Below are 24,258 nucleotides of genomic sequence, written 5' to 3' on the forward strand. Positions count from 1 at the left end.
ACTGCGAGTAGGCGGCTTCCTGTTAAAGAGCCCTATCGATTGACAGGAGTATGGAGAAGAGACAACAAAGGGGAAGGGTGTTTTGTCAATATCTTCTGCACTGTAAGGAAAGGGCCTCCTATTCAACATACAACATAAACATGGATATTTTCCAGTTCTCAACTCCTCTAAAACTCTGACAACTTCCTAAAAAGCTGTTCTCTTAGGAGCCAAGGAAGACAGGGCAATAGCTCTGCTCTGCCTTGCTTATTAGCACCAACGTTTAAGCCTAGAGGATGCTGTGGTCACTGGTAAGGCAACAATGGACTCCCTGTCATGTGTCCCTCGACTCTTTCCAGGCAGAGAACTACGGGATGTTGACCATCTCCTGATACAAGCGACTAATTTAGAGAAGGTGGCCCAGGGAGCTCAAAACCAGATTTATCAGAGCATGCAGGAAAACAAGCCACTGCAGCATTACCAAAAGAACTTCCATGGAGATTCATGGAATGGAGAGTAAAAAGCATAGCTGTGCATCTGAATAGTTGAGCTACTCTTCACTGCAATCAAATTCAATTCCACTGTTGTGACAGAGAAGAGGTATGAAACATTAATGATCTGTGCTGGCCTAAATGGTTGTTAGATGTACGCAGACAGATTGTATTCTAAAGAAAGATGTACGCAAACATAAAAACTTTCCCACTGCATTTGAGGGGCATCTCAAGCAGGTGCTTACATGGTCAGTTCTCATACATGTAAACTGGGGCAGATACAGCTTTCGCTTTTCTCCTGTTTGGCTGTATGCAATGATTCCCTTCAGACCCAGCATTTGTCTTGCAAACCAGAAGAATGAACTCTCGCGCACCGACACAGCGGATTCTCACAGCCAGACCTTTTGCTGTTCAACAGTTTCTGGAGCTGCTTCAGTTTCTCCATACCTGATGCTTTAAGCTGGAAAACTGACTTCATCGGGGCATTTGGAGGCACCATCGCTTCAAGCAAAACACTTTTTTCTTCTTTTTTTTTAAAAGTCTGTGGACAACAAAAAGAAAACACAGAATATAAGTTTCTTTTCTGTGGAAGGAAAATAATGCAGAAATAATACCTTTAGAAGAAACAGTTTTGATAAATAAATTTCACCTAGAACCAAATTTTCTGTGAGCACAAGGAAATGATGTCAGATTTGCATGTAAAACAGGTACCACATCTGTGTAATTTCAATGACTTGAATAAAAACAAGAAACAATACGTATCCAAAATAACTTTGCTTGCAGGTTAGACATGAAATTGTTGACATATTTAGTAGCTGTTTGCCTGAAGATCTGACCCACAAGCTGTACATCTTTCAAGCAGAAAGAATAAGAGAGTATGAATTAAAAGATGAAGCTAGTATGAAAAAGTATCTGCTGAAAACGTCTGTCAGAAAAACTCTACTTGGATACATTATTTATCCATAATGGAATATATGGTTTTTCATTTCAAACCTTCTGTTTTATCAACGGACTTTGTAAAGACATCTTAGATATTTAGAGGCTGAAGTTTCAATGCTCTTACGTTCATTGTTTCTGGAATATAAAAAGAGAAGGCGCTATTATTTTAAAATAATTTTAAAATATTTGACATCTAATGCAGAAGTTTTTGTCATTAAATAATACTTAATGCAGCCTAGATATACACTTGCTGCAAAGGCTGCTCAGAAAGATAACTTTGGTCTGTTTTGACTCACTGCAGCCTCAAGTTTAGCCAGAGGTCAAGGCGTGTTGGACTCAATATAGCTTTACAAGGACATTTCTAGGAACCAGAGGGGCTGAAGGGACTTAGCATCTGGAAAGGGAGTGCTGAGGAGTCACAGGCAATGAATCTAGACTTAAGGACACTTGAGACAGACTTACAACTTGTGCCTTCCAGACCTGCTCAGCAGAGCTTTGTGGAGGATGTCCAATTTACCTAATTCTTGAAACAGGCTTCCCAAGAGATTGCTGACTTGGTTCATCCATTATACTATTAGCTCTCTGGTTGGAGTGTGAAGGAGTTGATGAAGGACCAGGAAAACAGGCAAGAGAAGTTTCAAACTTCCATACCTCATCGAGTTTGGCCCAAAACAGGCATCATTTCTGCACTTGACATTACTTTTAACACTCAGGGTTTGCAAAAAATTTACATCAGCTGCTTGAGAGGAAATTGAAATTCCTGGAGTTACATTACTGGTTTCAAACTGCCCAGAAATTCCCATTTATGCAAAAGTCTAATTCCTTAGAAAGCTAGATAATATAACTTCTACTGACCAGGTGCTGGAGAGAAGAGACAAGGCCATATTGAAAGAGGACACTGCTCTTTAGAGACAAACAAAACGTGGCATGATTCCTACTCAGCAGAAATTTACTAGACCATGTGCAGACAAGTTGAGGTAGCTCAGCATCTGGAAAGGGGGAGCTGAGAGGCCATGTGCAATGAATCTAGAATCCTTCACCAGGTTCACAAGGGAAGCTTTAAAAAAGTTTAACTACGTAAAAGGAGGTTCAGTACAATAAAGAGAACCAAAGGAAAAAGAGCATGAGCAAGGGTACAGCTGAGCTGAGATGAAGGCTGGAACAACTCTCAGTGCAATGTGAGTTTCAAATGTGGGGCCCAACAGGGTAAGAAATCAGGAAGATTCCAATATATATGAAGAATATGTTCTGACTGCAGAAAGGAATTTTTCAAATAGGTTTCAAATATGGGCAGTAGAAATGAGAGTTCAGAGGGAACAATAAAAGTAGTTCAGGTAACATTTATGGAAGGAATTGGTGAGAATTCTGGCAAGAATAGAAAGGAAAATAGTATCTGTTGATATGGAGCACAGAAACAAGGCTTGATGAAAACAAATTCAAAAAAAAAAAAAAGAGAAAAAAAAAAAAAAGAAAGGAAGACAAGCTCAAGTACATCAAAGTTCTCAGATGGAGAAGACAGCCTTGGAGGATGGAGAAGCAACATTATTTGGCCCTGACTGTGAACACAATTGGCAAGCCTGGACTAACCGGAAAGTGTCTTGGGAGATCTGTCTTCTATTTATTTTCTTCTGTGGACTAGGTTTTGCATTCTGTATCTTTGCTCAATGTGCATTGGCTATTAGTGCATTCCTTCTGGGCTATTTTTAACTTCTGAATGGGACTGGTGTTAGTTTTGTGAACTTAAGCTACAACTGTATTACAACCTGAAAGCTGTACATGGGAAAATCTCTTAGCACTCAGTGGCTTTCCTCTTTCCAGGCCTTCTCCAAGAAACCTCACTCAAACCATCAAGCTCAGCTGTGATTTCTTTCAAACACATCTTTTTTATCACTGGGAATAAAAAGACACTCCACTCCCTCATTTCTTTGGGCAGTGTACAGAGATTGTATTCAGTGAGAATACTGCATCTGCTACCCTTACGCAGTGCTCCAATAAGTTTACTACTATACGTAGGCCTCTCCAAAAGTAATGTTTCCCATTTATTTCCATGAAAACTACAAAAGATACAAAGAGCACAATAACATTGTTTGATAGAGCAAGTTTGCAGCTGCAAATCACTATTTTTCAACACAGTCTTTAGCTATGCATTGTTGCCAGCAATGAACAAGAGCCTGCATATTGCACTTGTAACAATCTGTACCGGTGGAGGTGATGAACTGTCATTGTAGCCACTGTTGAAACACACTGCCCACTGCCCCACTGTGCTTACATCCACTGCTTGGGCTCCATAAAAGTTCAACAAGAATCAGTGAATGTCAATGGGTGCCATTTTTTCCTCACAGAGGAATTTAGTTACACATCTTTGTTTCATCCACACTTCCATGTCAGACTGTCCTTTTCTGCCATCTGTCTGACAGCACAACATCCACCTCTGACATCATGGGCCAACATAATAAAGTAGGAAGCACTATTTTCAGAGCAGCATTCGTACAAGATTTTTGGGTCAGCTCAACAAGGTTACATTGTCCTCAAAATATCAGCAAGACTCTAGTTTTCATAAACAAAGGGGTTAGAAATTTCAGAAAGTGATTGTCCAAAGTAAGATCTCCCAGAAGAGAGAAATTCTGTTCTGAGATGGGACATAGACATTCACCAGTACTTAGGGCCTGGAATTAGTCATCACGTACAATATGAGTAAGACTCTGGCAGAACAGTAAGTCTGGCAATCTGTAAACTTCCCCCTTTTTGCCACTGTAAACTCATTTCTCCCTGACAAATAGCTTTTGAATCAGTATCATTAAAGTATTAGCATTTTTCTTGCACAGGGCTAAGTGCTCTAAGAAAACAAGAGAAAGAAGGTGGAAGTAAAACTTAGTAGTGAGATGTAAAGGATGCGAATACACAAAGTTCCTTTGATATTTGCTCTTAGATATCTATGTCTGGAGCAGGGTGATGCTTTTGTGATATATGCAGAGGTATGTGGAAGACGCCATCCAGAATCCTGGCCTCTCAGTAGAAAAAAAAAATAAATGATAACAACAAAGATGGTTAGGAAGGTTCAGGAAGTTAATTTACTCACCAAGAAAAGAATACCCAGCAAGTTTCTAAGAATGCAGAAAAAACTGGGGCAGACTGAAAAATTGCAATGTTGTTACTTGGGAAGTAAGGGTCTTATAGTACTTTTAGATTTGGATATCATAATATTCTGCTTCAAACTAAGCCTTTACTTGCTAAGCAATTAACTAGTTTAGGCTTTCCACTGCTCAGTCACTCATACCAATGTGTTCCAGCAGTGTCCCTTGCTTTTACAAAGTAGAAAAAATAAATCAAACAAAATAAACCCTGGGTGTTCCACCACAAAAATATATAAGCCACTTACACTTCTCTTAACGTGCTGGAGAATGCTTGTTATAAACAAATGTGAGATGAATTGCTGGAAAGAATGAACTGAATTTATGCAACTGAACAATATGAGAAGAAATTTTCAAAAACAGTGTTTTTGAAAGAGATCTTTTGGTGTTTGATTAAAATGTGGGAACTTGTACCAACAGATAAGTTTAATTAGAGCTACTTAAATACATAGCCTGTGCCGATTGTTCACAGGCTGCAGGATAATGGGAAACAAGTTCAGCTCTGTGGAGAACAGGAATCCTGAACAGTACCTGGACAAACCATAAACATAGAATTGCTGTAAATGAATATTCTTTGCTAGAACAGAAATATCCACATAAATGAGATAATACACTGAGGCAAAATAAGTAGCACTTATATGTTGCAAATATGCAAACAGACAAGTAAACATATGTGGTGTTAAAATCAATTGCAAAGAAATTCATTGAAGTCAGTATCATCAGGACTATTGTGTGTTCTCCATAGAGTCAGTCCCTATCAATTCCAGATCAGTTTTTGAAATTCTCATGGCATCTCACCTGTGGACCTGAGTGACCCATTAATAAATAGATCCATCAGCTTCCTGGAGCCCTTCCACATCCAAGAAAGCTGTCCTATTTCTGCAGAATGAGAAGGTAGAACATCATGAGAGGTACTGGTACTGCAGTAAAGAGTAATAATCTCATATGTTTAAGATGGAGCAAACCAAAGAAAGAACAATCTGAATTTCTGAATGTATTCTTTCCAGCAATATTCCAACACTGTTAGGAAGATAATGTGCTGTGTCTTCTTTGGCAAAGGGCTAAAAAATTAGCATTGTATAAATAGAGAGATCCAGAAGAGCCACTGGGCCGGAATCAGTGAAGGCAGCAGGAATTTCCCCCAGATTGCAACAGACTTGGATCATGTCTGTTGTTGGCATGGACATGCAGGGCCCATAAAAAATTAGAAAAGTGAATTTTTATTAAACAAATTATCTCAAGACCTTGAAAACACATACAGTACTCTTTGCTTTTTAGTTTTTCTTTTACTGGAAGCAGTAAATGAGAAACATTTCCTGCAGTTTATTGAATGTGTTTGTGCTTAGTGCATAAAAAGGATATGCCGCAAGGTAACCAGGGCCTTTTATAAAATATTATAGACCTTTAGGGAGAAAAAGTGAAGAGGAAGAAAGAAGAGACAGAGGGACAGCAATTGGTGCACATTTCTGTTATTAGCATATATGGTGGCCAAGGAAAGCATCACATGCAATTAATGATACACAGCTGTAGTCACACAGTGCATCTCTTCTGTGAAAGAGTAAAAGTTTATACAGCTGCTGCTTGCTACTCAGGAGTCACAAATGCAAACACATGATTGCATTATGTTTACAAATTTCCTGCAGAACATTCCGCATTTGTATGGATTATATTACATTCACTCAGAGTCTGATGACAAATTGCTGTAGATTAATCTCTTCTTAGAAATATGTGGAGCTTTTAACAAAGTGTACATAAACCAAGCTGCTAGTTGTTTTTCATTGTTAATAATGATTCCTTTTAAAATCCAAAGTTTAGAAGTGTTACAGGGCACGCTACTGGGCTTTCATTCATTATCGCAATAAAACTCCATAAAGCAGTCTGTTCTGCCAGAGGGTATTGCTCCTTTCTGACAGGTACAGTGACAGACACAAATTTTCTATCTCTGAATAGTACTATAGATACTATCAAGTGAGACAAAGAGAACAAAATGTATGACAATCGTTCAGTCTCATAGCAAAGAGATTTGTAGCTAGCTACTAAGTATGCTTCCCAGCAAACAGACTATGTTGTCCTACGGCTACATGGAAAAGTTATATTTTCTTTGAAAATTCAAGGGCATTTGGTTTGTTTTCACTCTACTTGAAAGATTGTTTTGTTTGTTGGTTACAGCTAAACAGGTGTGGGGCCCAGCCTTTTTATTTTTGCCAGCAAAATGACTATTAACTGGCCATTTGTTATAGAATGCTAACAATATAATTTACGGTAAATATTTTAAACAAACATTTTTCTCAGGTCAGTTAAGAAAAAAGATCAACAATAAATAATATCCAGAAATGAATACAGCTCCCTCTCTCTCACTCAATGTTGGCATTTCTAAAATGCCTTTCCCAGCGATAAAACAGAAAAGCCTTGGGACAAGTCCAGTGAGGAGAGGCAAGTCTCTTTTTTCCTCTAAAGCTTAATCTGTGGCTTCTGGGCTAGAACACCCATTTACATTTCACAACAGAATAAAACAAAACATTTTGTTAAAGATGCAGGTTGTGCAGGGCAGCCTAAAGAAGATAGTGATAGCATTCTGTGTTTCCCAAGCTTTGGCCCATTCCTTGGATCCCTGCTAAAACTATTTCCCCTCTTGACAAGCCCATGAGAGTTAATCTGGGGTCTTCTAGCTGAGGACTGTAAATACCACAGTGACTTCTGGAAGAGAATAAAGTTCTTGACTCCAATCCATTACAGTGCTTTACAACAGAGGACTTTGCAAGTCAGAATTTAGAACTGGATTCAGTAGTGAAGGCATGAATAGTAGAACAGATACCAAGGTCTCCCCTCGCCGTGTCTCACTGAGCAAACAAAGTATCGTAAGGGCAGGAGTTCTCCACATTCCTTTTTCCAGAGCCATATAAACTGAAACCCACTAGTCCAGCAAAGAGAGAAAACGCAGGGGCTAGTTGCAAGAGATCAGCTCAGCTGTGTGGACACAACCTCAGTTTGGCAAGAGAACTAGGAGGTTTTAAACCACTGTTTGTAATTGAAGGGATCACTATCAGCACTGCGTTCCTGAGAACTCCCTAACTGAGCCAGATCCAAGGTTAATCTAGCTCTGATCCAGTTTCCAAAAGCCGTAATAGGCAGATGCCTAAAGTTTAAGAGCTGGACAAACATATATGGTATTTTCCTCTACTACTCTTCCAAACTCTGTCTATTTTCAGCTTAGAGGACTTTGTAAGCCAGATGTGGTTATGGTTTTTTATAACTCTCAATAGATTTCTCTTCCACATGTTCTTCTTGAGCCCACACTAACTTCCAGCACTCACACCAACCTCTAACAAAAAGCTCCACAGATCATCTGCAGACTGAGGCTACCACGTTGTTTAGCTCTTCATTTACTTATCTTTAACTTGCTTTGTTTGATGCCTTCAGCATCCACTATGGAAAAGGTGGAAGTTAATCCCTCTCAAGCATCACTTTCCATCACTTCAATTATTCTTGAGATTTGAGTAATAGAAATTCACATAGTATTGAATATTTTTATGCTGCAGACAGACTCAAATGACAAAAACTATCCCAATTAGAGGGCAGAATTGCACAGAGTTGGAGATTGATTATTTCCTCTGTGAGCAGACTTCAGTCCTCTCTGATTAAATTTAAATTACAAGAATTTTGCAAACAGCAAATTTGTTCCAGCAACTCACACCCACCCAGAAAAAAATTCTTCAACACACCTATCACACCGTGTACAGGGTTTTAACTTGCAACACTGACCACTAATGTCACTTCTAGATTATTTTGTTGTTGCAGGAACTAATTCTGAGTTCACTTATAATCCACTTTCTCTAAAATTAACTTCAAGTCTTCCAAAAGCTCTCCTTCTGTTGCTCAATTCATTGTTATTGGCACTAAAGCTGAGTTTGTAAGTAACTGTACCTTGGTATCATGCCATCATCTCCATTTATTATGATCCAGGCACAATTTTTCTCAATATTTTTTTCCCTGTTTTCATTGTATTTAACTCTCAGACTCATTGTGTAATTTGAGATTCCAAATTGGGAATCCTACTAGGCAAAGGCTATTATTACTAAAACCCTGGGATTCCCCAAGGCTACCACATTCAAAATGGAGCTAGTATAAAAGAAAGTGTTAAGAAAGGACGTAAACTCCATGCTCTTGTCACTGAATTTTCAGTATTTTTAATTGAACACTGAGCTAATTAGGGAAAATACTGAGTGGTGCAATTAACCAAATAAGTACATGTGTCAAATGACAATGGATGCTTCACAAGATGAAATAAAAAATAAAGCTATAGTGCATTTTAAAACTAGTACAGTACAAAACAAAAATTCTAATAACCATGACCAAGATACTGTACTCAACAATGCTGCTACATGTAACCACATTGAAACTGTTTGGAAAAGCCAAATAATTTGGAAAAAAAAAAAAAAAAAAAAAAAAAAACCAAAAACAAAAACTGCTTTTCTTTACGACATTCACTTGCCAGAAAACAGACTTCAGTAGTAAAAGAAAAATTTAAAAAAAGTATGTGCAGCACAAGCAAGAATGCTTTCAAAATCTAATCCCATGCATGTATAAAGGTATAATACATGCTTTCTGTCACACTAAAGAAGGACCTGATAACCTCTGGAAAATGCATATCTCCTCTTGCATTTGCAGATGCCTTCTTTCTCCCCCTTTGTGTGCTCAGTGATAGGTTCTTCTCTTTCTTACCATTCTTCATGGGCAGTGAGTTCTGTGTTACAGCTCACTATCAACAGCCAATTCAGATTTAATGCTCAAGTTTCTCTACGGTTTCTCTAAGAATTTTACTACATTTTCTGAGAAGCGTATGTCTACCTGATCAAAAAGAACTTCAGATTGTTTTAGGAAACTATGGTCACTCAAGGGATGTTGCATTTCTGTCTGTCTGTTCTGTTAGTCGAAAGACTCCAGCAAATTTTTAATGGAAATTTCCTTAATCTTTACTGAATGGTCCTCTAAGTTCATAAAACATTGAATGGGAAACTCCATCATATTTGTTATTCTGAAAATGAGTTCATAGGTAGCAACACTCCCTAACTACCACGGGGATTTTTCTTATTAAAGAAAGCTTTAACAAGAAGTATTTTCTTACAAACAGACAACTTAACCCATTGTATAGACAAGCCAGTACATCTGTTAAGAGCCACGTTGGCTCGTGAGGCAGGATGCCAGCTTTTCAACCTAGTCTAACTTGAACTCTGGCAACCTGAGGCAACAGAAGCTCTTACTGCTAATGGGCAACCAACCTAGTGGTATGTTTCTTGGTTCAACTGATCCAAGGACGTGATTCATAAACCTATGTGGAATTTATTCATGCTACTCAGAAAATCTTTTCTAATAAGTTGCATATGCCAGGAATCTTGCAAAAAGCACGTCAAGCTCCTGTGCAGAACACTGAACAATACTCAAATGTCATTTGTGGAGACTGTGTCATGTTATTTAATAAAGCAAATTTGGTTTTCTTTTAGTATCTGTATTGGAATTAACCACTATCCTGATCCAATAGTTGGATTTCTATTTTAAATAAGTTGAATATTAAACCATACACATATTTTTCCTTATGAATCACGTGTGAAACACTCAACTTGAGTCACAAAGGAGTGTGCACTGCCCACATTCATATCTGTGCATCATGTTCTCATCTAGCTTCAGAATTATGCTCTTATATTTTTTTCTGATGCTGCATTCTTTTGAGGCTACTGCAATGAGGCTATCTGCATTGTTTGCTAAAGAACTATATGAAAGAAATTTCAGATAGAGCCTGCTGCTCTCCCTGCAATAAATATGCAACAATGAAGAAAGGAATGAGAGGACTCGGGAGCTGAAGGGGTGAACTACGAAGGAACCAAACAGAATTACTACTCAAAAGAGGATGACTAAATTTCAATTTACTTCAAGATTTGTGGATTGTGATTTTTTTTCTCTTTTGACTTCTCCATAGCACCCTTTCCATGTGCCCAAAGGAATTCTCTTTTCTACTGGCACTATTTGTTCTTATTTCAGAAATTTTGTGCTTATTCAGTTGGCCTTGATCTTAAAGGCTTTCCTGTCTATCTTGTACCCACTTATTGCTGTTTTGGGGTTTCAAAGAAACCAAGATTATTATTTTTTTTAAAAAAAACAGCCATTTGTGCCATTTGGCTACTCAGGTAATGAGATAAAGCTTCAGAGTATAAACCAATACAGATGGCTACTATTTCATTTTTTTCACCTCTCTCGATTACCTTTTTGTATTTTTGAGGACATCTGAGAGAAAAGACAGCAGGAGATTTTCTTAGAACAGGTTTTCTGCTCTTAAGGTGATAGTTTCCTTAATGAACTGAAATTAATTCAAGTAAGATATTTTGTTCCTCTGCAAGATATATAACAAAATCCAGAGACAGAGAAAAAAAAAAAAGGCAAAATGCACACACACACACATATATATATATTTATACATTCTTCTCTGTCTCTACCTATATCACAGTAAAATATTTCTCTTTGCTCACCAAAATATCTCTGCAGAGAAATATTTGGGGGTATTGCTTTAATTAGCAGAGTAAGCAAAAAAAAATATTTTTTTCAAGTAACATATTAGCACGAATAATTGAAGAGAAGACAATGACGCTGTAGGTCCTTTCTACTTGAGAATGAATAAGAAGGCCTTCATGTTGTTGTATATTACAGTAAAAGACAGAAAAATATTTCAAATAATTCAATGTTCTCTTGTTTTAGTGACACTTCTTTCTGAGTTCTAACATACCTTCCTTCAAAATCTGTCAAGACCCAGTAGTTTAAAGGACATGGGATAGTTAATCAGAGCATGTAAGGGATCCATAAGCTTAGCAACATGTTGTATGATGCTTCCTTCAGCTTATGTTTCCAGACACGATTTTCATATGACAACACTCACTTCTCTATTTTGCTTACCTACGTTTACTCACAATAAGGACTTTAAGGTCATGACTTCATAAGAAGTCGCACTGTTTTAACTGAAGGTCAGATCTGAAACCAATTCAAGTAGGAAATGGGAGATCTTACTTGTTTCACCTGCGAGGGACTACTTGGGTTTAGATCGAGTCAATTAGGAACAGATTTAAATCAAGTGGAAACAGGTTGTCTTTAAAAAGCAATAATGAGGTCTCCAGAGATTTGTTTGAGCGTAGCTAAAATTTGTGCAAATCTATGTACAATCCCTAAATAAAAGTTCAAATATCCTGGGAGAATCCTTGTAAACACAAATTATACACAAGCATAACATTTTGTGCTGCAAACCCATGCCTTTTTCCTGTAAAAAAATTATTTTCATAATATTTCTTCACAGCAACTGTTACCTACAGTTAGCAGCCTACTGGTATTGCAATGTTTTTGCCCCATTCTGCAGTGAAGTGTCAGATTATTAACTATGCCTTACCAAGTAGCCATGTAGACTTACAGTAGCTAGCATATTGGCTTAATAGCCAACAGATCCTAAATAATTATTCTGAACTACTGACCATGTAGCAGATTAAACTGATGAAGACATGAAATTTATGCTTTTGAGATATCTTGAAGGGGTGTTCAGCAGTAATGTGCATGTGTTGGACTGAGAGAGTCAAAATGAAGTCCAATTTACATGTTGCAAAAAGGGATTGGATGGGTAATGAGATCTGATATCTCTATTGGTATAGGATAGTCATGGCTTTTAATAGATTATCCTGGTGTCCATATAGATATTTACGAAGACATTGATTTTCTACGTTTTTGTCCCAGTGCTCCATCCTATTCCCTAATGCTGATGGGCAGAATGAGAAGCCAACCCTCATCAATGCAGCTGATACATAAATCAACAGCAGGGCAAAAACATTCCACAACCAACTTCGAGGCTCTGCCACTGCCGCAGTGCCTGACACAAACACATCTGACGTTCCATTGCTCTTTGGATAGAATTGCTACAGCCACTTGCAATCTTGTGATGCTCACAGCCTTCTCCTAAGAAATAGAGGCCGGCTCATTTCTAGCCATAAAGCTTTGTGTCAAAAACCCAGGCTCTTAAAGTCCTGAGGGGAGGGCAGGTTTTAGAATTTGTGGAGAGGAGAGGAGATGAAAAGAGAGGAAATCTACCTGATGCCAAGAAAATACTCAGTTTGCAATCTAATGTTCTGTTTTTAAAAACAACTACGCAGTAAAAATGGTTACAATCTGCATATCGTTAGGATCTATTACTAAGATGTTGCAAAATCTTCCTGCCTTTGCCTTCACTGTTTTTAACCAAAACAATCAGGCTTACGTTTTTATTCTCATATTGACCAGGAGGCTGCATGGACAATCAGGGGTAATTTCACACAGCTGCAGATTTTGTTTTGCGAATTGCACACATAGAACAAGCCACTTTCTTTCCATCATTCTGCTTTAGAATAAAAACTACAAAGAGCAGAAAAATAAAATACACTATAAAATACATGGCAGCAAGAATTGAATAAAAACACTTTTTCGGTAATGTTGAAGTTTTATTTTTATTTGCCACTTTGCGTGGCAGTAAATACTGAGAGGAAAAATGGGGAAAAATATTGCACATTCACAGAACAACACAAAAATCTGTACTACTATCTGTAGCTGATGACTGTATAACCAGCCACACACAAGTAGAAAAACAAAGCCAGTTACCTGTCTTTAGAAACAGCTGATTTCAGTTAAAATGAAGAAAGAAATTATCATTAGGAGTACAAATAATGAATGTGCTCTGCTGCTGCATGCATATAAAGTCTGAAAGGTACCTCTTCATTCCGCATTCTATGTTACAGCTTCTCTCCAGACTTAGCAGAGAATATCCCTAAGTCTAATGGGTTAAATGCTTATTATACCACTGTCTTATTTGTAACATAAGGCACCTACTACAAGCCTACTCTTCATGCAAAATTGCCAATTTATAGCAATATTCCTTGTTTAGAAAACAAGGCTATCCAAACACTATAATTACAATATGCACCAGCAGGCATAACCCTGCATTAATGCACAGACTCCAGATACATTCGTCAAATAGAGTTTTTTTTCTCTTTGCCTTCTTCTCAGGGTACTTTTAAGTTCAGGGACAGAGAACATGTCTTCATTAGAAACATTAACATTCACAGGCTGTAGTAAATTTTGACAGTGAAAAGGTCTCTGTAACCTTTAGTTGTGCAGAAATTTACTTCCCAAGAAAATTACAGCTGGCACTGTCTTAATTAATGCTAGCTTTCTTTTCTGAAAATTGTGGGCTTGTCAGTAAAAAAGGCAGAAAAACCTGAGTTTAAAAGACTGGACACAAAAGACACGTAGAAATAAAGCCCTGCAAAATTTCATAATATTACTCTGTTTTTGTTCTACAGTAAGGAGATGAAAAGATCTAATTTGATTTTGCCAAATGGAGCAACATATATGTAATATAGAAATGATTTGCATTCTCTCTTTTGTCTTTGAGTTTCATCATGTAAGGAGTGCTTTTTTTAAGCCATTCTGTTTTAAAAGCAATAGGTCAAATAAAATCTATATCTGCGGGGGGAGGGGAATAAAATATCACTTTTTTTTTTTTTTTAACGTTTCTTTAAATGCTCCCAGTAAATCGTAGCTAACAGTAAGAATTGCAGCAGTTTTACACGTGATTTTTAATTACATGACATTTTTCTAATTTTTAGAATGATTTTAGTAATTGCATACTAATTTATTTCTTAATATTTACCCACGTATCTCGAAGTTATATTTAGATGGTATAAATACTTTAGCATATATAAAGACTAAGTGTTTGGTGACTGAATTTTTATTATCATGCATGATCTTTAACTGCTTGACAAGGTGCTAAACACACACCTTGCATCTGAACAGCATTTTCCTACACACAGGCTGTGTTGTAGTTAAGAACAGGTACGGAAAAATACTACTAGCGGTCACCAAAATCTCCAGGATGTTGCATATGCATTCCCTCATATTCTCTTCTGGAAGAGATTTCTAGCATTTCGTGTTTGGAATTTCTGTGCAGCCCCCAGCTCCATCCCTGGCAGCAATAACATTCCAGCTCCACAGAGGAGTCAATGTGCACCAAGACGTGACACCGCTTTGGCACTACAAGAAGCACCAATACTGCATGTCAGCTGTTCCAAACATTTTATGCAAGTTTCTACAAGCACTTTAAATTTAGGTGCCCCGTATAAATGGTTTATTCATGTTTATGAAATGATTAGTTGGTGCCACTACATCGTTTAATAACTTATTGTGAGGCATGTTATAAAATGCATCATCAATAAATGCTTAAAATGCTGCCACAGCAAGGTGATAAGCTGTTACAACAGTATTTTAAGATGTATGCATTGTTCAAATAGTTTGTCTGTTATTTCAACGCATACTTTCAAGATTTTTACAAGCATGTTATTGAATGCTGTACAAATAATAAAATATTCATAAAGATCACCTTAATTTAAAGTGTTACTGTGTTTTCCTAACTTTAATGTACATGCCACAGATACAGAGCAAGCGCTGAAATACAAAAAGGTAACAGAAGAGAAAAATTCCTATCTCCGATGCAAATCTCTACTATCACCCTGAGATAGAAAAAATTCACTGCATTCCTCAGACGTAGGGTCTGTATTTTCAAGGCTTGAACTGCTAACTATATAAGAAATTGCCATGGATAAGGAAAAAACACACAAAAAAAGCAGGCACCTAAAGTCTGAAGTTCTGAAAAAATGTCACACACAAAATGTTTTGGCTGTTTATAGTACTTGGCAACGTTACTGAAATAATAAAATCCCAGCGCAGGCTATGGAGCCCATATGGACAAATGTAGGATGAGGGCCTCTCTTTGCTACTTTCCGTACCGGAAAATGAACAGAATAACATTATGGACAAATGTGATAAATGGAGTACAGTCATAAAGCAGCTGCTGATTGGGACATTAGCTTATGCATTTATCTGCTTCTCAGCTTAACCACAATGAACATGAAGTCTTAAGCGATTTTCCAAAAAGGAATGTAACCTCAGGAAGAGAAAGCCAAAGTCATTGCTTAAGAATGGTATACTAGGAACTGCAAGAACATAGCAAGTGGGGGGGTCTAAGGATATACTTACACAAGAAATGTAGTCAAATTTTCTCGGCTCATTCTCAAATTAATTGAACTACTTACATAAGTGAGGAGACTTAAGGAAAGCATTTCCAGATATTGGCTCCACACATTAGGATTTTCATTCCTGCCTGTGATCCCCTGTGTGTCATTTATTTATGGACAGGCTGCAACGGGCCTTTGTTTCAGCATAAGGAAAGGCAGCCACATGGATACTTGATAAGGCCAAAGAGACCCAACAGGAGAAAACATTACCCTTGAAGGGGAAAAGACTAAAAGGCAACCCCTGATGAAACATGCCATACTGCCACTCCTCATGTACGGGACAGTCTCCTTCATTTAGTTCACACATGCTCACCTCTGGAGAAGGGTAAAGCACTACCAGTCTCTGAGGAGGCTGCTGTTAGAGCTCAGTACACACAGATCACCTTTGTTTAGTGGGATTCTGCCATCAGTGCTGATCTGAACAGCAAACGGCATGACCACGCCATCCTTTTGCCACCTACACAGTAGTTGCTGAGCTCAAGTAGGACTAAATGCAAACACTGTTCTACTCCTCTACTCTTCCAGATGCCCATTGAGAACATGCAAGCACAAATTCATTTCCAACTACCACAGCTGCAGGGATGCCAATCCTTGCTTTCTGGAGCCTTCCCACAATATGCCTTGCTTTTGGCTACATGGCCAAGTGGCACAAGACCAATGTGCTCCTCTTCTTTTCCACAATATTTATTTCTCATTGGATGGGATTAATTATAAACATATGAAACCATTGACTATTCATCTTTTAACACACTGGAGTACATAAAGGAACTCTCAACAATTAGCATTCCTGAGTTTGCCTTCTGAAAATTTATTTCCTAAAATAAATTTTTACATGATTAAAAAATAAAGCCAAACACTTGGTTCTTAGAACCTGACTCTCTAATCACACATATACGTACCCAACTCTTGCATGTGCTCTTTGACAGTCAAGTAGTTTCAAACTGTATTTTATCTCATGTAAGTAGCATTTCCAGGTTGTTTGGTGCTGATGCTATGATTTTCCACTCATTCCTGTCAATTTCCTAGTACCTCATAGACATTGTCTTACTTTGTTTTATTAGCTGTAACAAGGTATTTCAGATTTTCCCCCAATTTTTTTTCCCCAATCGATTTTACTTAGTTCTTAATGAAGTTATAATATTACTCATACATGGATGTTTATATAATATTTTTATTTAGATTTATATACATAATTGCTCATCTGCTAGCTTAAGCTTTACCGCATGCTTATGCTGTTGCATTATCTGAGACTTACTTAACCCAAAGTAAAAAGAATGGGGAGGGATGATAAATGTACATCTCTTCCTTCACTAGTTTTTACTGCTCAAGACAGAGGTCTGACAACTGGGAGGTGTTTTTACTACCAGCATCCTGTGGCTGTTTGGAGATTTTTTAGTCATTCTGATGCAACCTTCACATGACTTTGTATGAATAAATTTAACTTTATTCTTTCTTTCACTCTGATCTCACTTTAAAAAAAAAAAAAAAAGACAAAATAGATACAGAATATTTACTTATGCATTTGTTTAAAAAGTATGGAATCTTTCCATGTTATGTATCTACTTATTAAATCATTATATATCTGCTTCATAAATCTATAAGTGGACTTACAGGCATTGCCATTTAGTGACATACTCAAGCAATGCTTCGTTTTGTTCTTTGGTATGTGAGAATCTTGAAAATACTTATTTCAAATTATAAATTTGTAAAAAGGAATTGTAAAAAGGAAATTGTATATTTTGGGTGTGTGTGCACCCTCTACAAGATCTTCTTGTTAAGCAGATAGGCCCTTGGGATATAAGAGTATATCACAGTATTTTTGCCTAACTACTGTTCACGTGTGACACTTGCTCCTGCTCTAGGATAATGTACAAATATGTTTTACAGGTTTTTCAAATGGTAATTATGATGCTTCGTCTTGCCCTTCTAATAATAACAACAGTTTAGCTTTCCTCCTCCCTACCCCCACTTTCTTGGCAAGTCTGACATTCAATTTGGAGAATCTAATGTCAGCAAGAAATCCATATGTACTCCTGAGAGTGGTAGGCATGCCCCTTCAAATCTATTTTTAGGTTACTGTAGAATAAAGTGATATTCTCTTTCTTCAGTCATTTCTCTTCAAGTAACTCCCATCTTTTCAATGCTTACAAAGGAATCCTTAATGCCTCAACTTACTGAAAATATTTTTTGTGTTCAAAATGAATGTATACTGGTATGATATGTACAATTACATTGGTAAGATTTGTTGCACAGATCTACAAAAGAGAAATATTTGCAGCAGAAGAGTTTACACTTCATGCAAAGCAAAGCTAACACCATAGATACTCTAAAGATATTTAAATTTTACAGAGCAATCTGTTATTTGTCTGTTTATAAATATTCAGTTCCTTCAAAGACAATTAATTTACTGTTTTGGTGTTGATCTTTGACACCAAGATAACCTTAACTCTAGCCTAATTCAAAATTATTCCACTTATTAAAAATCTATATTACATAGGATTTCAGCACTGATCTTTCAACATTTCTGAGCTAGTATCAGTCCAAGACAGAAGCAAATCATGCTTGGCTTGTGTGGCCTTCATTTAGTAATCGTTTAGTTATTTAAGCATCAATTGTTCATCCAATCCTGAAAGTCTACTAAGATTGACACTAATCTACCTGTTTTGGAAATGAAGCATAAAATTCCAGGAATTACAGTTTACCAGATGGGCCTGCCTGCTCACGTGCCTGGAGACTGATGCCTCCAAATGTTTTCAACGTCCACAGTTGATGTGGAGTTTGACTCTCATCCTTTGCTGTGGGGACAGGGGTGCAAGTCACCAGAGCTCTTAGCCAACACCTCCTGATGAACCAAACATTTGGAAGAGAAATCAGGCAATTTCAAATGGGATAGAATTTGATCTACTTACTGCACCCCAATTATAGCAAATAGTAAATTGATTAAGATCCTGGTTCCTTCCTTCCAAAAAACATTGGATAAAGATCATAAAATCACCATTCATCCAATTTACAATGATTTATGCAGATTGGGAAGGGCTGTTTTGCATAATGGACAAAAATTGTGGAATGCAGTTATCTGTGGTCTGTCATATTGTCTGTCTGTAACTTATCCTACTGCTTGCAAAGCTCATGTTGAACCGTTTTGCTTGGTCTTTCCCAAATGCAAATGTGAAAAATTATCCTCTGAAGGAGATATAGGCAGAGAATCTGAGCTAATCTGCATATTTCCATTACGGCTTACCTGTGTATTCACTGTCCACAGAAGGGAGAAGGCAGTGGGTGTTAATTCCTTCAGTTTCATCTCACTCATCCTTTAGGAAAGATCTCTGTGGGCTTCTCCTGGTCCCCTTATCCTCTCCCTCTGAATCTGTCCATGTGGCTTCCATTATCTTTTCCCATTAGCAAGAGAGAGGAGTTTGAAGGCCCTTAGAAATAAGAAATACATCAACAATTGTATATTTCCTGCATTAGGAGGAGGAGCTTTAAATGCATTTTCTCCCACATATACTGTATTTTAAGCACAACATGACTATTATACTCTCTTCTTATTTGTTTATTTTTAGCACATATCAAAGCCCAGCAGTTCTCCCTCCAGGCTATATTTGACAAAGTTGCAGAGACTTTCCAGGCCACCTCAAAGCAGAGATTAATCCAAACAATTTAAACCTTTCACTGTTCCACAGGAGGATGGCATTCGATTGGATTATTTAGGGAGGACAAAATGTTTTTGTTGATGAGAGAGATGAAATCCTCAGAGAGTGAAATCAATCTTATGTAGAGACCCTGGAGCATTGATCTTGGTGTACATTGACAATTTCTGGTTGTTTAGCTATTTGGAATGACCGCACAAAATGAGCAAGTTGTTATAGTTTTAAGGTTTTGGTATTTATTGGCAACCCGGGTGCTCATATGATTAATCACACATTCAGAATGTGAGCTCAGTGGAAATTGACTGCAACGCAGCAGAAACAAAGTTTTCAGTTATCATTGTGTAATAAATTGAGGCTATATCCCAAAGCAGATTTGTCTTCAAGTTTCCAATTTGCCTTGTTAAAAGTGTTGTTTATACAGTAGTTAGCAAAAATGCAAGTAATTACACACAGAATTCTTTCTAAGCGATTCTGTACATTTTTTTTCCTCTTTATTGGTTTTCTATCTTCATTATCCAATATTCTGTTATACCCAAGCAGAAACCACATTCAGTAAAAATCAGAAAATAGTCAGGCCATAGAACAAGAACCTGCTTATACTGAGGGCAGCATTTCTTGGATGTAACACCGCAAGAAAAGGTCTTCTGAACAAATTAACCCAAATGCAGACATCCTTTAATAACCCACTTTTCTCTTTGTAGTTGCACTCTCTGATGCTTACCACTGAAGAGATGAACAGAAGGAAAAACATTTTCATTTATACGTTATGTTTCATTTAATTAAATAATATTTGTTCAGAAAGGAACATTCCACGTTCTTACATACCTGCTTTGCATTGTAAGAATATCTGTTTCTTCTACTAAAAAACAGATGCAAAAATAAAATCATAACTACGATTGGAAATTGGAGAGCAATTTGTGGAATGCAAATACTGAGAGAATTTATTTAAAATGAGGAGTGCCAGGTAGAGAAAAGTACTGTGTCTACACAGGAAGGAGCTGCTCCAACTATGGTATACTGGGAGAGACTTGTGCTGCCAAATATTGATAATGCTTTATGGCCTTTCACACTTGCCACAGGAATCTCACTGTAACCTTGAAGAAGCAGTTGCTAGGATGTCCTTGCTAAAGATAAGAGCAAAACTGTGGAAAAGAAAGGGAAAACCCTGTAAGGCTGGCCTTCTTCCCTAGAGAGGGTTACATGCTCATAATGTACAGAAACTATATCCAGATCAGGAGAGACCTAATTACAGAACTCAGAGATGTTAATGACACACAGAAATTTACATATAGCTGAAAATATGAATATCTCTATGCCAGCGGTCATATCGCCACAGGGTTGGCTTCAGAACTGATGTGTTGTTATCTGGGAGCATTTTCTGCAAGGTGAAGCCTTTCAAACAGTCAAAACCATTTGTTTTTTAAGTGAACAACACTCGCCATAAGCCTCTGTTAAATTTTATTGACAAAGATCTTTTTTTTCTATTTGTAATTCCTTCTCCTCTGCCCTCTCTGAATAGGGTTTGCAACAATAATTTCTCACATTTATCTTTCCATCTTTCAGTCTCAAAATCCTATATCTGATTTGGACACAACAATCTCCAAAGCAATGAATATCCCTTTAATTTACAGAGAACCTTCAAGGACAAAATTACTGAACGATTTTTCTTAGGCCTCATGTTAGATAAAAAGATTTTTTTCATGCTTATATTTATTTATTTTGCCAATTTGTGTGTAACACTGCTTTGTTGACTGACTTCTGTATTTTTTGTTTCTCTTTAGCTTCAGGGAAACATCCCTATATCTTTACCTGTACTGGAGATAAGGAGTTGTCACAGCTGCTGTCCATGCAGTCCTCAAACCAGAGAGTACTGTAATAAATCTTATTTTATTTTATGGACAAATAAATGCTGAGGTAAAATATTTGAGAATCGTTGCTTGAATACTTGCCATAGCAGCGCTACTGTAATAACCACTATGACATTAATTTACTGCAATGTGCCGTAGGAAGAAGGAAGAAGGAGGGAGAAGGGCATTAAAAGAGAAAAATTACTATCCTTCGGATTTATTGGGATTGGCCTTCCTCATTTTCAGCCATCATTAGTTGATTAGGTGCTGATGACAGTATGGACAAGCGTGCTAGAATAGTTGGCTAAGAAAAGCCCTAAAGGTACTCTGTTAATTGAGATGATGTTCATATTGTACTTACTGAACATAACTGCAGACAGTGAAATAAGAGCTTAGTGTTGTGTAACAGACCACATGAACATTCACTCATTATCAGTCTGTAAAGAGGAGAAAACACTGTATATAGATTATGATTACTACAGAAAAAAGAGAGAGTATTAAAAACTGGAGGAGACTATCATTGGAAACTATGTTTTATACAGCCTTCTGGGAGGTGTTGAGAAATCTGTCTAATGTTGTTCCATAGTTCCATTAGGGAAACATTACTCTATCAAAGGAACTGAAAATTGACTTATGCCATCATCTTGTAAGAGGTAAGCACCTGAACATAACAGAATATCCAGATTTGCTTACCCACTAGAAGCTTACATGCTATTGATACTCTTTTCGTGCTTACATTCAATCTAATTTAAATTTTAAGGCAATTTAGAGAAAATGGCAAAGAAACACCACTATACTTCCTTCAATCTTGTTTGTGAAAAGTCAGCATTATACATGAAGAGAGAAATATTCCATATGCAGAACCTGTAATGCAATAGATACTTGGATTCAACAGTAACATTTTAGTAACAATGGCAATGCTATTATCAACAAATCCGATGTTAAATAATTTAATATAGACATTAGCTTGCTTCTTGCTGTGGCCAGGATGAATTTCAAACTTGGTGCCTAGACAGACAGCCGCAATGAAAATGCTTTAAAACTTCAGACTGGAATGGACAGTAGGGTAAAAGATCCTTTAAACTTCCAGGCAAATCTCAGCTCCTTTCAACAAAATTGTCCTATGAGTATACTGCCTACAGAGCAAAATTATCCCAGTACCTGAAGCAATGTGCTCTGAAAATTCAAAGTTAAATTAAATTTGCCCCCTTTCCAAAAACTGAGTGAACTAAATCTGATCATTAGCATGTTCACAGTGAATACATCCAGCTATAGGGAACAACAGCTCAGCAATATCAGAAACAAGTTACGCAGAACTCTGGAAACTCAAAAAATGCAGCTTTGTCATGGATAGACATTATTCCTGTTCGTTAAATTCTAGTATTGGCTGTGTTAAATGTAAATGTTTGTATTTACTAACCTACTGTGATAGATCACTGGGCCTAGTTTGAAAAACCCACCCTGCGAGACGGTGAATGACAGAATCTTGCTTCCTCAGCCAAACAGAAACTCACTTCCTTTGGTCGTTCATGAGCTATCAATTTCTTCTCACCATAAGAAGATATGGTAAAAGTCAGTCAACTACAAATACTCAGAAGCACAAGTAAAGAAACAGCACAGATTTTTGTAATATGCCTATAAGGAACAGTGTACAGAGTGCCAGAAGAGTGCAAAATCAACGTTATTTTTGGCTTACCTTTTGCTTCAAGTGCTTTACTACACAGTCAAATCAGTAATTGCTTACCATTGTTGTCAACAGCCTCTATAGCACAGGTTTTTACAGGACAGCATTAGCATTCAAGAGCTTCTTCATCAGATTCTTCTTACAATAAATATGGTTCTATCTTTAACGTCCAGCGTGATAATAAATGGCATTGCTTTCCTTCAGACAACATCTGTTGTGACTTTGGCATTCAGCTCAGTGGAAGGTGAGAAGCGATTGATCGCATTATTGGATATCTAGACACGCTGTGGCAGCATCTTTAGCAAAAGGCTTGAAAACTTAAGCAAGTAGACTGAGTAAGCCACAAGAAAAATGAAGAATATTTGAAGAATCAAGATAAGAATCGAGACATCCAAAAGAAATGAGAATCGGGATCAGAAACATGAAATACCCTCAAAAATACTAGCACAAAAATATCCCTTTTAAAATACTTATCCAAGGAAGTGTTAACAGGATCAGGCTTTTGCAGCCCATACTGTCTGCTTCTAAAATCATTGTGATTTTGGATTCATACTTTACACTCATGGCAGTGACAGAGAACAGACATGTTCAAAGTGTGCTTTACCAAGACCTGTCAACATTTGAACTAGAAGAGTGATAGCTTTGACAGGTTTTGGAGATCCTGCTTCCTGCCGCTACCTAAGAAGGCTGATACAAGAAATAGAAATCACCACATGCAAGCACTGAAATTTTCACCAAGTCTTGCAGCTGGCCAGGAACAATGTTGTTGCATATTTTAGAATAGGAGTATAAGCAGAGTAAATGTCTAATGTGTAAATCAATCAGATGGAAATCGTTGGTTATCTGCAGTTTGGGATAATATACAATGAGGGAGAGTGATGCAACAAGAATGCAGCTGCGGCAACGCCACTCATTTTTCATGTGGAAAACGCTGAATAAAGTCTCTGCTCCAGCTTCAGAGGGTTTCCATACTATTCCTCAGCAGGTATAAACACACTGTGCTCATTCTGTTCAACCATAAGGCACACCTGGTTCCCTGGTCCAACACCACATGCCATGGATGCTGACTGTTTCTAACCTTTCCTCTGCTCACTGTTCCTCAGTTAGCCCCTTTGCTCTAATGCCATCCTTGTTCTCTCTCCATATACAATGCAGCTGATGGGCATGCTCATTTTCTCTCCTTCATACTTCATGCTTTTCAGGATACTTCTTATCTTCCCATGTAACCACACTATATTTTCACAGTCTCTGGCTGTTCTCACTTCACATCCTAGATGTCTTAAATGCTCTTAATTAACTAAACTGCTTTACTCAAACTTCCATAAAGTCACAGAGCTTATACTGTTCCTATCCCATATATATCCATTTAATAGCCAAACTCTGACTCACTCTGTATCTTTTGCATACA

At 37.4% G+C, this 24,258-nt stretch overlaps 1 long non-coding RNA gene across 1 annotated transcript in view; it reads right to left on the reverse strand.

Moving 5' to 3' along the window:
• Positions 1 to 289: 289 nt before the first annotated feature.
• Positions 290 to 24,258, reverse strand: part of LOC149916144 (uncharacterized) — a 76,427-nt gene continuing 52,458 nt past the window's right edge. The window contains exons 5-6 of the long non-coding RNA XR_016470773.1: positions 18,911 to 19,094; positions 290 to 1,011 (exon numbers count right to left, since the gene is read on the reverse strand). This is a non-coding gene — a long non-coding RNA (uncharacterized LOC149916144). The remainder of the gene's footprint in view (positions 1,012 to 18,910; positions 19,095 to 24,258) is intronic.

The sequence above is a fragment of the Phasianus colchicus genome, chromosome 13 (genome assembly GCF_987193195.1).
Source record: "Phasianus colchicus chromosome 13, bPhaCol1.hap1.1, whole genome shotgun sequence".
Taxonomy (NCBI): Eukaryota; Metazoa; Chordata; class Aves; order Galliformes; family Phasianidae; genus Phasianus; species Phasianus colchicus.